We start from the raw sequence: 14,070 nt of genomic DNA, 5'->3' as shown, positions 1-14,070 counted from the left end.
TTCTAACTGTGCGTTCGCTTGTTTTACTGTATCTCTGACTTGAATTATGATTCTATGGGAGGTGGGAGCCCCTGGTGCAGACCTTAAATCTCAGCAGCTCTTCGTGCACGTGTGGATTTTCCATCTCTCTGTTCAAGCAGATGTCTTCAGATACCTGCTTCCTCCAGTCTGATTTTTTTTTTCCCCCCCCCTCTCAGCTAATCACCTGTGTTTATACAAGACCTTAAATAATGGCCCGAAACGTGGAGAAACGTGCGTTTCATGGCTATAAAATCCCAACCCTGCTGCTGTGACTGCCTTGCAGATGCCTTGGGGCTTTAATGAAGCGCTCGGGGCCCGCTGGCAGCTGCGCTGAGGCTCCGACCTGCCTTTGTCTCAGCTCCTGAGCGATGATTCCCTGGCTGCGCTGCACCCAGGCGGCTCCGTGTGCGGTGCGGAAACGGCTTTTTGTATTTCAGGGTTCTGCCTTGATAGGTGCTGCTGCCATTATGGATTTCCGTGTATTTTTTTTAATACTGGCCGAAGCATGAGTAGCTCAGGAACCCGGTGAAGGGAGCCTGCTTTAGCAGGGGGTTGGGCTGGGTGATCTCCAGAGCTCCCTTCCAAGCCCTGCAATTCTGTGATTCTCCCATTACGTGCGACTCCTGGAAGGATAAATGTCCTAATAATGTTCTTCGTTAGCGGTAATACAGAAGCATCTCCCTTCCTGCAAAGGGAGTTCCAATGGGTTTTGCATCCAGGTACCTCCCTTCACCATTTTCCATTTGGAAGGTTAAGGAGAAATACACGTATTTACAATAGCAGATTTTATGAATTGGAATCTCTCTTTTTACAGCCGTTGTGGTGGATTGGTGCATTTGCTTCCTGTTCAGCCGAAAGGTTGCCTGCCCTTTTGGAAGGCCATAATTAAAGATCTCCTCCTGCTGCTTGTGGGGATGCTGGATGCTTCTGTTTCATTTACATTCAGGGGCTTCGCTGTGGCAAATGAAATGTTACCAGGGGCTGCAACGTGGTGATAGCTGGCTCAGCAGCCACAGCGAGCTAAGATCAGCCCGTCAGCGCTGATTGCATGCAGTCTCTTCAATAAATAAGTATGTTTTGGTTAAGAAATCCCTAACGAGTTCATTGCTGTGCAGGCTTTGCAGCCCTGAGGTGCGATCGTGTGGCCAGTGGTGATATCTTGCCACGTAAGACCCGGGATTGATTCGAGATGCTGTTTGAAACTGAGGTTGCTGTGGATGCAGTCAGGTTTTTGCTGCTGTCCTCAGCCATATTGTGGTAGCTCTGCGCCGTGTGCCTGAGGTGTGGACTGCAGTGATTCTTCCCGGTAGTGCTGCTCGCAGCCAGCTGCGGATTCTCTCAATGCGAAGATGCTGATAGGTTTCTAAAGGCCTTGCTCCCCAATTTCCAAAGCCTTTCCATCTCCCGTGCCTGCCTCTTCCACCCCCCCCCTGCCCTTGGTGCTTTCATGGTGCCGGCTCCTCGAGCGCTCGGTGCCGTGGCGAAAAGCTGACACCCTGCAGCAGCTCCGTGCTCATCGCCGCCGCTGCGTGCCGGCACCACGACAGAAGGTCACAGGCAGCTCCTTCCAGGATTTACTGCAAGTCATTGCCTCTCCATGGCAGTGGTCTCGCCGCATCGGCGAAGCCTCAGCTCCTGCAGCGTGTTGTGTGGATTCATCACGAGCCTGCAGCATAATCCGTGTCCAGCTCGGAGAAGCTTCTCTCTCTTTCTCAGTCTCATTTTTTTTTTTTTTTTTTCCCCAACTTGTAGTGCAAGGATGCAGCCTTGGGTAGCTAGCGAGAAAGCAGCTTCACCAGCACTTGCCTTAATTGAATTACTTTTCTCAATGATGAGAGATTATAGAGTTTAGTAGTTTTAAATATGCTAATCTTTACTGAAAAGGCAGAGAGCTCGGTGCTGGGGGATTAGATGGAGCTATTGTATAAAAAAAGAGAAATGGTATGCTTCCTGCTGCCTTTGATCTTGTTTTATCAGGTGGCTTTCCTCAGTCCTGATGCCTCGAGTTGAAGGAATTCAGATTTCTGGGTCACATCAGTCAGTGCATACGTCACCTGTGCTAGGGTGGCTCACAGTAAACGTGGCATATGATGAAACAGAACGTCTTCAGTTTGGTCTGGCGTGTGGACACGTCTGCTTGTGTCCATTTTTGAGTGTGTAGAACAAAGTGCTGGGGCAGTCACAGAAATATTCTTCTGTCTCATGGGTTTATGGCACGGCTTTTATCGGCAAGCAAGTCTGAAGGGCACTGATACGTACGGAAAGCGAAACGAGTCCCTGTTGTCTCTTAATGCGTTGCGTAAGATCTTTATATAAAAAAAAAAAAAAAGTAAAAACTAGAACCAATTGGCTCCTGATAAAAATCACTAAGGTTTTAATGCCGAAGATGCTGCTAAGTGCAATATAATAACTAGTAGGCTGTAACAGTTTGGAAAGCACTAATGACCTGTGCTGCTGCGTGGTGATGCTGGGACAGACGCTGCTGGACGTGATGTCACAAGATTGTGGAACCACCAAGGTTGGAAAAGGCTTCCAAGATCTTGTGGTCCAACTGTCCACCCCCTCCCATGGGGGGTGGTTTGTGAGCGAGGGACTGGCACTGGCCTCTGTAAGCTGCCATCCCTCTGCAGCTTCAAATCCTCTTCTTTTGAAGGAGCACTCTGCTTTGCAAGCTCCCAGGAGCTATTATCTTATCCATTCTGCTCCTGTTGATTTTTGGGTGCCTTGGTTTTCTTGTGGCAGTTTCTTCAGGTGCTTGGTTTTCTGTTGGCGCTGGATGCGTTTCTCAACAAGTCACCAAAACTCATTTTGTTGGGTACCTCTGGAGGGCTGAGTGTCGTCCTCGTCCTTCCCCTTCACCTGTGAAATATCCCCTCCACCAGTGTCTGCAAGAAGCACGGCAGGCGTGGGGAACAGGCCTGGAATTCCCTGCAGTGCCCATTCTCGTGGTGCCTTCTGGTTCCTGTCTATCTGTGGAAGCCTCTGGAGGAGCTGGGTTTTTCTTCCAAGGAAGAACAGCTGCATGTTGGCGCTTTGGTATGTTTTTCTATCTGTATCTGAGAAACAGCGAGCCTGCAAGCTTGGATCTCCTTATCTCCTCCATATAAAATAATGGGTTTTTATCTGCAGCGGATGATTTGGTGAAGCCTGGCACTAGATCCGGGTTCTGTGAGGCTGAAGATGTAAGTGATGCTGACAGAGGAGCAAAGCGGGACGACCTCAGCTGAGGCCAGCTGCCCTGAGCAGATCTACCCATCGGAAAGTGCCAGTGCTTGCTGCTCTCGCTCACTCTTAGACTTCACCAGTCTGTAAAAATCCCAACTTTTGCAGTCGCTCTGTGAAGAAGTAGCCAACTTCCTCGTTAGCACGGGATTAGCTCAGTTGTGCAGAGGCATTTGTTACATCACTTTAGTGCAAGTGCCTGTTGCGTGTGCTGCTGATTTAGCAAGACAAAGCATCAACCAGCCAAAGCAAGCAGACTCTCAGTGGTTTGAAACATGGCTCGGAAGAAATCAAATTGTGCTGCCTTGACGTGAATGCCGTAAGACTTTTCCATGACAGCCTCCTAAACTCTCCTGTTGAGTCCTGCAGCCTGTGAGACATAGCACCTTGTGGCAGACAGATGTTTCTGAGAGGCTGTAGGAGCTCTCATGCATCCCTTCTGGGATGGAGCAGGGTGGAAAATAACTGAAGTCACTGCTACTGATGCAATCAAAGTGATTATAAGCGTGATGCGTTGGTGTCAATTATTGGTGGAAGCAGTCTAAACGAAGAAGTGTCTCAGTAAAGGAGCAGCAGTCGAAGTAAGGTCAGGTGATGAAAGTAGCATTTCGTGGGTCTGTTTTCTTGGTTTCTTTACTGAGGTTACACAAAGTTGGAAAGCTAAATGATGGGTGTGTGGACCTGTTTGGAGCCCTGGAGCCCCATCCTTGCTGGGGCTGCCTCCTGTTGGTTCTGTTTGACAGAGCCCTGTTCTCAAGCGAGGAAGGAAACCCTTATTCAGCTGGAGAGCTCAACTGCAGTATTAGTTTAACTTGACTGTATAGAACGAGGGCGTAACTTTCCTTTTTTGTTCCCAGTTAGTGTGCTCGTTCTGCTGGACTGCTGCTACGCCACAGAGAGTCAGAGCTGTGAGATGTCAGTGCGTGGCTGCCCGCTCTGCTGCATGCTTTGAGAAGGCCTCTCCAACCCCTGGCGTGCTTGGTGGGATGCTGTCTGCTTTAGTTACTTAATGGCCCCAGGTTTGAGTTTCAAAGCATTTTTACAAAGCCAAAGGCAAAATCCTGAAGGGTTAACGGTGATGAGAACCAGTTGAAATGGAGATGTGCTCAGTAGTCCTTCTTTTAGGGCATTTTGGGCCATGCTGGAAGTTCTTCTGTTAGTCCCATCGTGAAGACCAGTGGCAATGCCACTGCTGTGCAGCCACCAAATCCAGTGGGTGTCTTTGGAAGTGTTTCCTGCGTAGCTCTGGCTCCTTTCTGGAGTGAAGTACAGGTGGAGGCTGATGCACACGTTCCTTTATTCTGTGCCCATTGTAGTCGCTTCCATTTTATTACAGAGAGTTGGGGCATACTGGAAGCGTTTCCGTGACTTGACTAGATGCCAGTATCCCTGGAGATGCCACTCAGCTATTCTGGGATTTGCAGGCTCGTAGTGTTCTCTCATCTAGACATGTGTAGGTGTCATCAACACACAGCATTAAGGTTTTGCTTTAAATCTGAACCATATTTGCCCAGAACTGAAAGGCTTTGGAAGAAATACCGGAGCAGCTGTGCTGAGCAGTTAGCTACTTTGTCTTCAGACATGGCCAGAACTGGCTGCATCAGGGTAGACCTGCAGGGAAACCTGCTAAGGGTGAAACGTTCTTAACTACCTCTTGTTCTGTCTTACATCTCCAATTGTCACTCCTTGAGCCTTTGTACTGGGAATGTTTGTGACTGTATCTGTGAATACCTTTTGTCCTGCTAAGTGATGTTATTCAGCAATTCGCTTCTGGGTGAGCAGTCAGCAATTGCTGCAGCAAACAAACCCCACTCCACCATTCCTGTAATTAATGCAGAGGTCCATTTATTCCATTTCTCTAAACGCTTCCTGTTACGCTTCCTGTACTTGCCTCTCTCTAGGTTTGAGTTACAGCCAATTCATTTTCTTAATGCTCTTGATATGTGCAGCGCAAAGGGAAGGGAAATTAAATCTAGGATAGATGGGTAGAGAGAAGGAAAGGGGCCTGAGAAGGGTGAAGTTTTGCTGGCATGGCTCCAAGCAGCGTCTGGTGCAGGACTGACAATGTTCCTGTGGGTTGTGTCTCTGCCAAGGGCACCGAGTAGCTGCTGCTGGATTAAGGGGAGTGATTTTGTGTAATGGGCCAAGAGTTGGGCCCTGCAGAGACCCTGGAGCTTTCTGCACAGAAGTGGGCAGGCAGCGTTGCATTAACTTCCCTGCTGAAGCTTCCTTGCAGCTTGTAGGGCCGGGCACTTCGTTTGTTTTAATGAAGGGATTGTCTTCTCTGGGAGTAGAAAATATGCACTGATGACCGAGCCAGTCCTCTTCTGCCAGCAGTGGCCGTGAGAAACCCTGCTTGTTGGGGGTGGGAGGATTTCTGTTTAGAGCCTGACGGTGGAATGTGAACTGGATGGGTGATGGAATCATCCAGGAGATGTCTGAGGTGGTAGAGGAAATGGAGAGAGCAAAATCCATTGGAAGTGCTGCAAGCAGAAGTGGAGTGTGCACGCAGGGCTCGATGCATGTCGGTGAGAGCAGCGCGAGCTCAGAGCCAGGAGAGAGGGCGTTCGATTAGAAACGCAGGTAAGTGGAGAATGCTTTCTTTTGTAATAGCAGCTGGAGCTGCAGGTAATGTTTCCTGATGGATGCAGGTGGCATTGTGAAGGGCTTCTCTTTCATGTGTAAGAGAATTAATTGGCAGCGGAATACTGTGCTGCTTTATCTTCTCTTTCAAAGGAAGTTCTGACCTCTTGTCTTCGCGAGGCAGGAGTAGGCAGGTCCTTCTGCTAGAGGTGCACCCTCTTTCATTTTCATCGCTTATATTACCTAATAGTTTGGTTTTAAATTGGTGCATTTGCTCCTGAAGCAGTTGTTGAGCATTGCGTCCTTGGCTCGCTCAAAATGGCTGAAAATCTCTTCACGTCTGCATCAAGGCTGGAGTGGCTGGAGTGAAGCGGAGCTTCTCGTGCCTGCTTGGGTAAAGCTGGAGGAGAAGCTCTCAGCGTGGCAGGTGAGCGCAGCAAGAGGCTCAGCTTAAAATGGCTGAGGAAGGTTTGAGTTTGGCACGTCACCTGGAGGAAATCCCGAGGCGTTTTGCCTTTCCTGCTGCCCTCAGAACGCCTTACAGCAAAGCCTTGGCCTGCTGGGTCTCTTCCAGCCCCGTTTCCAGCCCCACTCAAGTTTTCATCATGCCTTCTCAGCTTCCCCTTTCGTATCAGTCCTTTATGTATTCAATTCATAATTATGTTTCTGTTCTTTCTGTTCTCCCAACTTATTTTTTTCTCTCTGATTTATCTTTTTTTGGGGAGGGACAGAGGGCTGAGTAGTCATTGGAGTGGCTTTTATCCATGCAGTTAACTCAGTGACCATAGTACTTTTCCACTTCAGTTTTAGCTGCCTTTACACCTCCATGTGATTTGGAGGAGGAGATAAGGGATTTCCCTGCAGCTGCCACCAGGCAGGTGGGAAGGCTGCGTCCCATCACTTTTACCCCTTTATTTGGATGCTGTAGCATAATATCAGCCCTGAAAAAAGCTTTCCTCACTGAAAGTATCCCAATGTCGTAATCGTCCGCTGGTTTGCACTTAAAAATTGTGTTCCCCTTTCTCCATTCAAGAGTGGTTCCATCTGTCTATTTATGTCTGCAGGCTGCTTGAAGTGTTGAAGCAAGTAATTTACTGCTAATACAGTAGTGGCCTTAGGAATTCTACGGTCTTACTTAACGTTACACAAAGGATTTTTCTCGTGTGAAATACGGCCTGCTTTTCCAGCAGCTCAGTAAACTGCAGAACGTGTGGTAAATCTGGGAGGAGCCTTCTGCTAATTACTGCCACGTTCCCTCCAGCAAGCCCTGACCGCTAGGGAAGAATTTCCCTATGGAATTGTGTGGCTGATATTTTAAATGGTTGTCGCAGATGGTGCAGGACTTCCACAGCTTAAGGTGGGTCAAGGATTGGAGAGCTGTCTTTGAATGCTTGGTTTCAGGTTCAGTCAACGTTCCTCATTTCCAGCGTGCCGTGAGCCAGAGCCATGTGTGCTGGGAGATGAGGGAGCTGCCTTCCCTTGGCTGTGGGTGGCTCTGCAGGCTCGATCCCAGCAGGAGCAAATCTTTCCAGCTTCACCTTTTGGAAAGTGGGGCAGGGGAAGAAATGCCCTGCATGAAGAGTTTTCGAGGAATTCTGGAGCAGCTCTGTGTTCTCTCACTGATCTGATGCTTCCCAAACACTCGCCTGGAATACCTGACTGGAGAATCTGCTTTTACGTTGGATTTCCAAGCTGCTTTGTTCTCAGTAGATGATTCCCCACTGCCACCATAGAGTTACTCAAGTTGGAAAAGACCTTGAAGATCATCAAGTCCAGCCACAACCCAGCCATACTACCCTAACAACCCACTGCTAAATCATGTCCCCAAGCACCACACCAAACGGTTTTCAAACACATTCAGGGATGGTGACTCCACCACCTCCCTGGGAGCCTGTTCCAGTGCTTAACAACCCTTTCTGTAAAGAAGTTCCTCCTGATACCCAACCTGAACCTCCCCTGGTGCAACTTGAGGCCATTTCCCCTTGTCCCATCTGCCACAAAGTGGAAAGTGATGACAAACACTTGTCATGTAGTCCTTGCTGGTTTGGTGGCATCTCTTTGATGCATGTTGATGGCAAACAAATGTGACCTATGTTTTCGACAGTATTTCTTTGAGACTCTTGGAGATCCTTGTGGGCTGCTTGAAGCTGGAGTTGTGCATGTGACAGCCTGCAGCCCAACATCATCCTGTGTGGGTTAGACTGGAAGTTTCTAGAGTTAGAAACGAGTATTTTCCCTGTATTTTGGGGAGCAAAGATTGGTTTTACAGGGACTTAACTAGTTTCTGTCTTTTGTATGAAGGAATTGAGCGTTATTGTTCGAAAAATACTGCAGGAGGAGAATATTTCTCTTCTCCAAAGAGCAGTTGGGCACTGGCACAGGTGCCCAGGGAGTGGGGTGGGGGGGTCAAATCCCTGGGGTTGTTCCAGGGCCATGGGGATGTGGCACTGAGGGACATGGGCAGTGGGCACGGTGGGGTGGGTTGGGATCGTGCTTGGGGATCTTGGAGGGCTTTTCCAAACCTGAATGGTTGAAAGCTTTGGGACCAGAGCTGGGAAAGAGAAACAGTTAGTGTGGCTTCTCAAGCTGTGCTGCTCTGGAGTTTGGTTTCTCTTGCTAAAAAAATGGTTTTGGTGCTGAAAAGCAGGGTCCTGTGCAGCTCTTGTCCGGCCCGTTGGTAAACGTGCTGTAATCCGTTTTGGTGTCCTCTCTTTTTTTCCCCCTGTGTTGCTGTGGAATTGCGTCATGCAGGCTCACCGCAGCGTATTGTTGTGCAGAGGGCAGTGTACATCCCCAGCTATTTTTGCACCGGTCCCCAGGTGTTCTCCACATCCATCCTTGTCAGCTTGGATCAGCAAACGCCGCCCGGATCCGCGCTGTGCTTTGTGGCGAGCTGTGCTTAATGAAAGCGCACAGAATGTTCTCTGCCTTTTTTTCCCTTACGAGCTGCCTCCTTATGAAGCCAGACCGCGTTGACCTTAAACCAGGATCGCTTTAGGACTTTGCCCGAGCTTTGTTCTGCAGAAATACTCACCTGCGTCTCTCTGAAGGATGAGTCTGAAAGAAGAGCGCTTGCGGAAGCTGTTCTGCTGCTGTCGTTTGGGAAGAGCAAAGGTCAGGTCTTAGCTCCTCCGGAGTTGCCCAAGAGCTGTGGGTTCTGGGGATGAGATGGAGCCGCTGAACAGGAAGCGATGGGAGCTCGTTCTCGTATCTTTTCTCCTTCCTACCTTCAGATAAAGGTTGCTGCAGTGAGAGGGCAGAATTTTCTTTGGGTTGACGTAGGGTAGATGGTCACGAGAGGAGGGAGCCGCAGGAGGAACTGTTTGCTTGTTTTCCAGGTGGGCAGTGGCACTTTAATTAGGTGAAGAGTGGAGGGGTGAGAAGTCAGCAGTAAGTAATCTCTAGCGTGTTAATAGGTCACCTGAAATTTCTCCCATCCGTAGCTCCATAGCACAGAAAGGCTTTCTGGTTTGTGATACCTCTTTTTCAAGGGCAAACATATTTAGGAAGGTGGTGATAATTTCTCTTGAGCGTTCCTTTCAGCATGGGGCACGGGGAGGTGGCAGCTGCATTCCCTTAGCTGGGTAATATAGCATGTGCTGGTTTAGCTTGCATTGGAGTAGTTGCTGAGTGCTAAAAAGAATAGAAACAATGCGTTTCACTCCAGAAACAGGTAACTCAGGTGGCTGCCCGTTTCATCTCCTCCTTTATGCAGCCTGAGGATATTGCCATCCTAGTGTTACCCTCAGTAGCTATGGAAAGCCTTGCATGCTGCACACTGGGATGTGGTTAGGGGGAAACAGGACAAGGGTGGAAATAGTTGTCCGTGTACTCGTTCAGGAGGGAAACTGGAAGCTAAACATTTGAAGTGGGCTCAGACTGCGTGCTTTGTAGCTGTGATTTCTCTGTCAGACTTCCTGTTGACACGAATAGCTTCTGGCAGGAAGGATGGTGGTGTCCATCCGGGTTTGCCCACCTTGGAGCTGGGCTGAAGGAGCTCTCTGCGTGCACCACCAGGCCTGGAAAGCAAAGGATTTTACTAGGAAGGGATCCGGCTGTGCTCGGGCATTGTAGAAATACGGTGTCAGGGAACTGTGCTCCTGAAGAACCAAAATGAAACTCGATGGGCTGATAGAATCATAGAGTGGCTTGGGTTGGAAGGAACCTCAAGGATCATCAAGTTCCAACCTCGTGCTGCAGGCAGGGCCGCCAACCTCCACCTCTAATACTGGACCAGGCTGCCCAGGGCCCCATCCAACCTGGCCTTGAGCACCTCCAGGGATGGGGCATCCACGGCCTCTCTGGGCAGCCTGTTCCAGCACCTCACAGCTCTCTTGGTAAAGAACTTCCCCCTGATATCCAACCTAAGTCTTCCATCCTTCAACTTAAAACCACTTCCCCTTGTCCTGCTGCTATCTACCCTTTCGAAGAGTTGTCTGCCCTCCTGTTTGTAGGCTTCCCTTTAGGTACTGGAAGGCTGCAGTGAGGTCTCCCCACAGCCTTCTCTTCTCCAAAAGCAAGAGTAGATAATGCTCCAATGTAATGACAGATGTAGCGGTGACAGATGTCCTAAGGCTGTGTTTGTAGTGACCTGCAGAGAGCAGGGTTTAATTAGGAATGCATCATATGGAGGAAAAGGAGCTGAACCAGGCTGCTAGTCATCAAATATTACAGGAAAGGAAATTCAGGTTGAAGATGCACGTTTAGCTGCCTTTGTTGGCAGAAGTATAACTTCTTCCTTGTGTTTCCCCAACAGGGCAGGGAGACACAGCTGGGCTGTTCTTGGGAGATTCCAGCTACCCCTGTCACAGCAGTGAATCTGGCTCTTGAGAGAGGAAATGATGGGAACAGAGTAATGTTTTAATGCAAAGTTAGGAGTTGGTTGTGTTGCTCTAGAGCCTTTTTTTGGATGTTAGAGGGTGGAGATGCGTTCACCCTGAGGGTCACCATGTGGCAGCGAGGTGTGGGGAATAGGGCAGCTGTGGGTTGGAGCCAGGATGGAGCTTATTGGGGCTCCAAAGAAAGATGTGCAAAATGCAGAGGAACTTCTGGATACTGCAACACCTAAGCTGGTGATTTAGGGAGTGCTTTTGTTTGGCTTCTGTGTATCAAGTGATATGTATAATGTATGAAGCAATACCATAGCGTAAAAAGCGAATCTGCAATGCATTGAATTCTTCCAGCTATTCAAGAGTAAACGATGAGAACCCTTTCAGTAACACTTTACGGAAATTAATAATTCAGGTAGTTCTTTTAGCTGACAAAGATAATATTCTCCACGTCTGTACTGTGCTCCTCGATTACAGGCTTCACTGAGATGCTCTCCAGTTGGCTCTGAGAGAGGGAGGCCGGAATCTTTGGTGACTGTACTATGGATATTTTGATTAGGGAAGAGGAGAGTATTGGTTTTGTCTCACAGGGACCTTGGAACGCTTCAAGGAAGGGCAATGAGGGCTGGATGGGATTGAAGCGGAGAAGTTCCTCTGTGTTTTACTAAAAAATGAAAATCGGATCCTGCTCTGACTAGATTTGGAGCAGTGGAATGCAACGTTGATGCCTCCTATCCTTGGAGACATTCAAGGCCAGGCTGGACGTGGCTCTGGGCAGCCTGGGCTGGTGGTTGGCGACCCTGCACGCAGCAGGGGGGTTGAAACCAGATGATCATTATGGTCCTTTTCAACTCAGGCCATTCTATGATTGATAATTTTAAGTATGTAGGTGTTCCCACAGCAATATAGAAATGTTTTCCAGACTTGGCATTCCTCAAGGTGCGTTGGGCAGCTCTAAGCAGTGAGGATGGGGCTTAATAGGAGCGCTGGCTGGTGTCCTGGTAAGATCAGGGTCCATTTACGCTCTGTATTTCAGGGCAAAGCGCAGCAAAACTCTTAAGATCTCGTGGTCTAACCTTGTACTCTTCTCTACCAGAGCTTTCCTGACTGCCATTGTGACACAGCTGGTTGCAAGATTAAAATAGCCTTCATGTAAAGCTGCTCCAGAACCGCCCCTTCATCTTCACTAAAGTGGATGCCAGTGCTACAGTGGGAGCTGTGGGCGACCAGCTTGGACCAGCTCGTGTCCATGTGGGTGAATTTCATCCCTCCCCACCTGCAGCTGTAGTGGGGTAGCGTTACGGTGCTGATGTAGATGTTAGGAGGAGGATATTCCCCATCAAACCTATGCTGTTGTAAGCCACAAACCAATTCCTTGAAGTATGCCTGTCCTCCCCGTTGGCATTCTCTAATCTCCTGTCTTGGTAGAGATGTGTTGTCCTTAAACATGCAAAATTCAGACTCTTATTTCTTGATGAATTGTCCTAGCTCTCCCTCTGTAAATAAAACGTATTCCGACAAGTGTGAGCCTTCCATTTGACATTAGTGAGGTCCTACCTAACCACGGAGTCTTTTGGAGTGAGCAAAGCGAATGAGTAGTGTGTTGTTAGCTTACAGGACCCTTGGGTTCCGTTTAGTTTGGTTAGAGCCTTTCCCTGCCCGTTACTGGTTTGTGCTAATTTGATTCTCATCTTTATCAGTTCTGTTCTGTGTTAAGGTGGCAGAATGCTTTAGGTTCAAGCTGTGAAGGGGATGCTGAGGGGCATTGCACAGTCTACAAGTACATGGCTGATTGAGCCAAATGTAAGGCAGGCAGTGGCTCTCTTCTCCTGTCATGTAAGACCTATAGATAGGACAGTGCACTCATAGAATCTAATTTTTTCCTGTTTATCAATACTTCCAGAAGAAGAATTGCCTTTTGCTGTCCTGGACAAGGCCTTGCCATGGGTCACGCACTTCCTTTAACAGGACAGTCCTCTGTTCCTATCTTGCTTGAGATCACAGGAGCTGTTCTGAATGGAAGTCAGATCATCCAGATTCCTCACTTCCACTTTGTCTTGAGCGTGGGATACCAATTACAATGTGAATCCAGTGCTATCCCGAGTCCCATCTCGATGCTGCGGAGCTGTCCAGGAGCGTGCGCTGGGTGTCTCCTGGAGGCTGCCGTGGAAACCTTGCTTCCATTGAGTTCTTCAGGTTTTTATTCGTTGCCTTCAATTTCCTAATGTATTTGCCACTTCTGAGTAGTGTCTGTCTAGGTGTTCTGTAGATGAAAACACCTCTCAATTAAGCAGTGTGGAGATGTTTTTAATTAGAGGCATTTTGCTTGTCCTGTTAGCAGTATTCAGTGAACGCTTCCTGTGGGAGTCCCCTTGGACGGGTTACTCAAAATCTGGGAATGTGGTGATTCAGGTGCTGCATAACTACAGGAGCTGCTTGGTCTGGAGAATTCTGGAGGTGAAAATATTACTTCTGTTCATAAAGAATAAACTGCTTAGCCTAGCAATGCATGGACAGTGCCTTAAGGGCTTTGATGAAGGTTCATGAAACAGCACAAAGGTCCCATGGCCCTTTTTCTCCTCCAGATGAACTGTTCTCATGAAGTCGGTATAGATCAGCAGCAATCCCAAAGCTAGACCTCTGCGTTAGTAGAGCCTAATAAAGGAACTTACTTTTCCTCTTTAGGAAGATATTATTGCCCCTCCTCTGGGGCTGCTCTGGAACCAGGGTGTGAGACCTCTCCTTGTGTCAGCAGCTCTGCGGACCAGCAGTGATTGGCCTCCTGAGCAGTAAGCTTCCAGGTGGGAAGCGTGGCAGTTCGGGCTACAGCCCCTGAATGGCTTGGATTGGAAGGGACCACGGTGGTCATCTTGTTCCCACCTCCCTGCCACAGACAGGGATGCCAACCACTACATGAGGCACCACATCATGTTTTCTGGAGTCCCATCCAAGCTGGCCTTGGGCACCTCCAAGGGCGGAGGGAGAGCAAGGTGGAAGTTCAGAACTTGGCCATTGCAGGTAAAGTGACAGGACGTGGGGTGCTGGAAGGATCCTTGCTGTGATGACATGACCAGCTCCCGAACTGAGGCTTGTTACTTCACCTGAGAGTTGCAGGGCAGCCACTGGTGATAGAATTCAGTGTCATACTTCGTTCAGGTGAAAGCTGGAGACGTCACAAAGACTCAAGGTGACTTTTTTCAAAAGTGCATTCAGCTTTGAGCGTGGGGATGGGCATAGCAGCCTTCAAAAAAAAAACAACTGTCGCAGTTCTCGATGCATTCTTGCCATGGTAATGTAATGGAGGGCATTCAGTTTCCTCCTAGTGTACCAGCAGTAATGACTTGTCTGTGGAATCCATGTGCCACTCTAACAGGATTCTGTGTGTGGAACCCGTTACACCGAGAGCTTCGCTTCC

General features: G+C 48.8%; 1 protein-coding gene and 1 long non-coding RNA gene across 3 annotated transcripts in view; both read left to right on the top strand.

Annotated features, from left to right (window-relative positions):
• Nucleotides 1-14,070, top strand: part of RAB6A (RAB6A, member RAS oncogene family) — a 56,078-nt gene that overhangs the window by 1,461 nt on the left and 40,547 nt on the right. The gene's annotated exons all lie outside the window — the stretch shown is intronic.
• LOC110392142 lies at nucleotides 10,124-13,913 on the top strand. The gene is made up of 2 exons (XR_002434227.1): nucleotides 10,124-11,906; nucleotides 12,559-13,913. It is a non-coding gene; the product is annotated as an uncharacterized LOC110392142 (long non-coding RNA).

This window comes from Numida meleagris, chromosome 1 (genome assembly GCF_002078875.1).
Source record: "Numida meleagris isolate 19003 breed g44 Domestic line chromosome 1, NumMel1.0, whole genome shotgun sequence".
Classification (NCBI taxonomy): domain Eukaryota; kingdom Metazoa; phylum Chordata; class Aves; order Galliformes; family Numididae; genus Numida; species Numida meleagris.
Note: the sequence above shows the minus strand (reverse complement) of the source record. Positions and strands in the feature narration are given on the sequence as shown.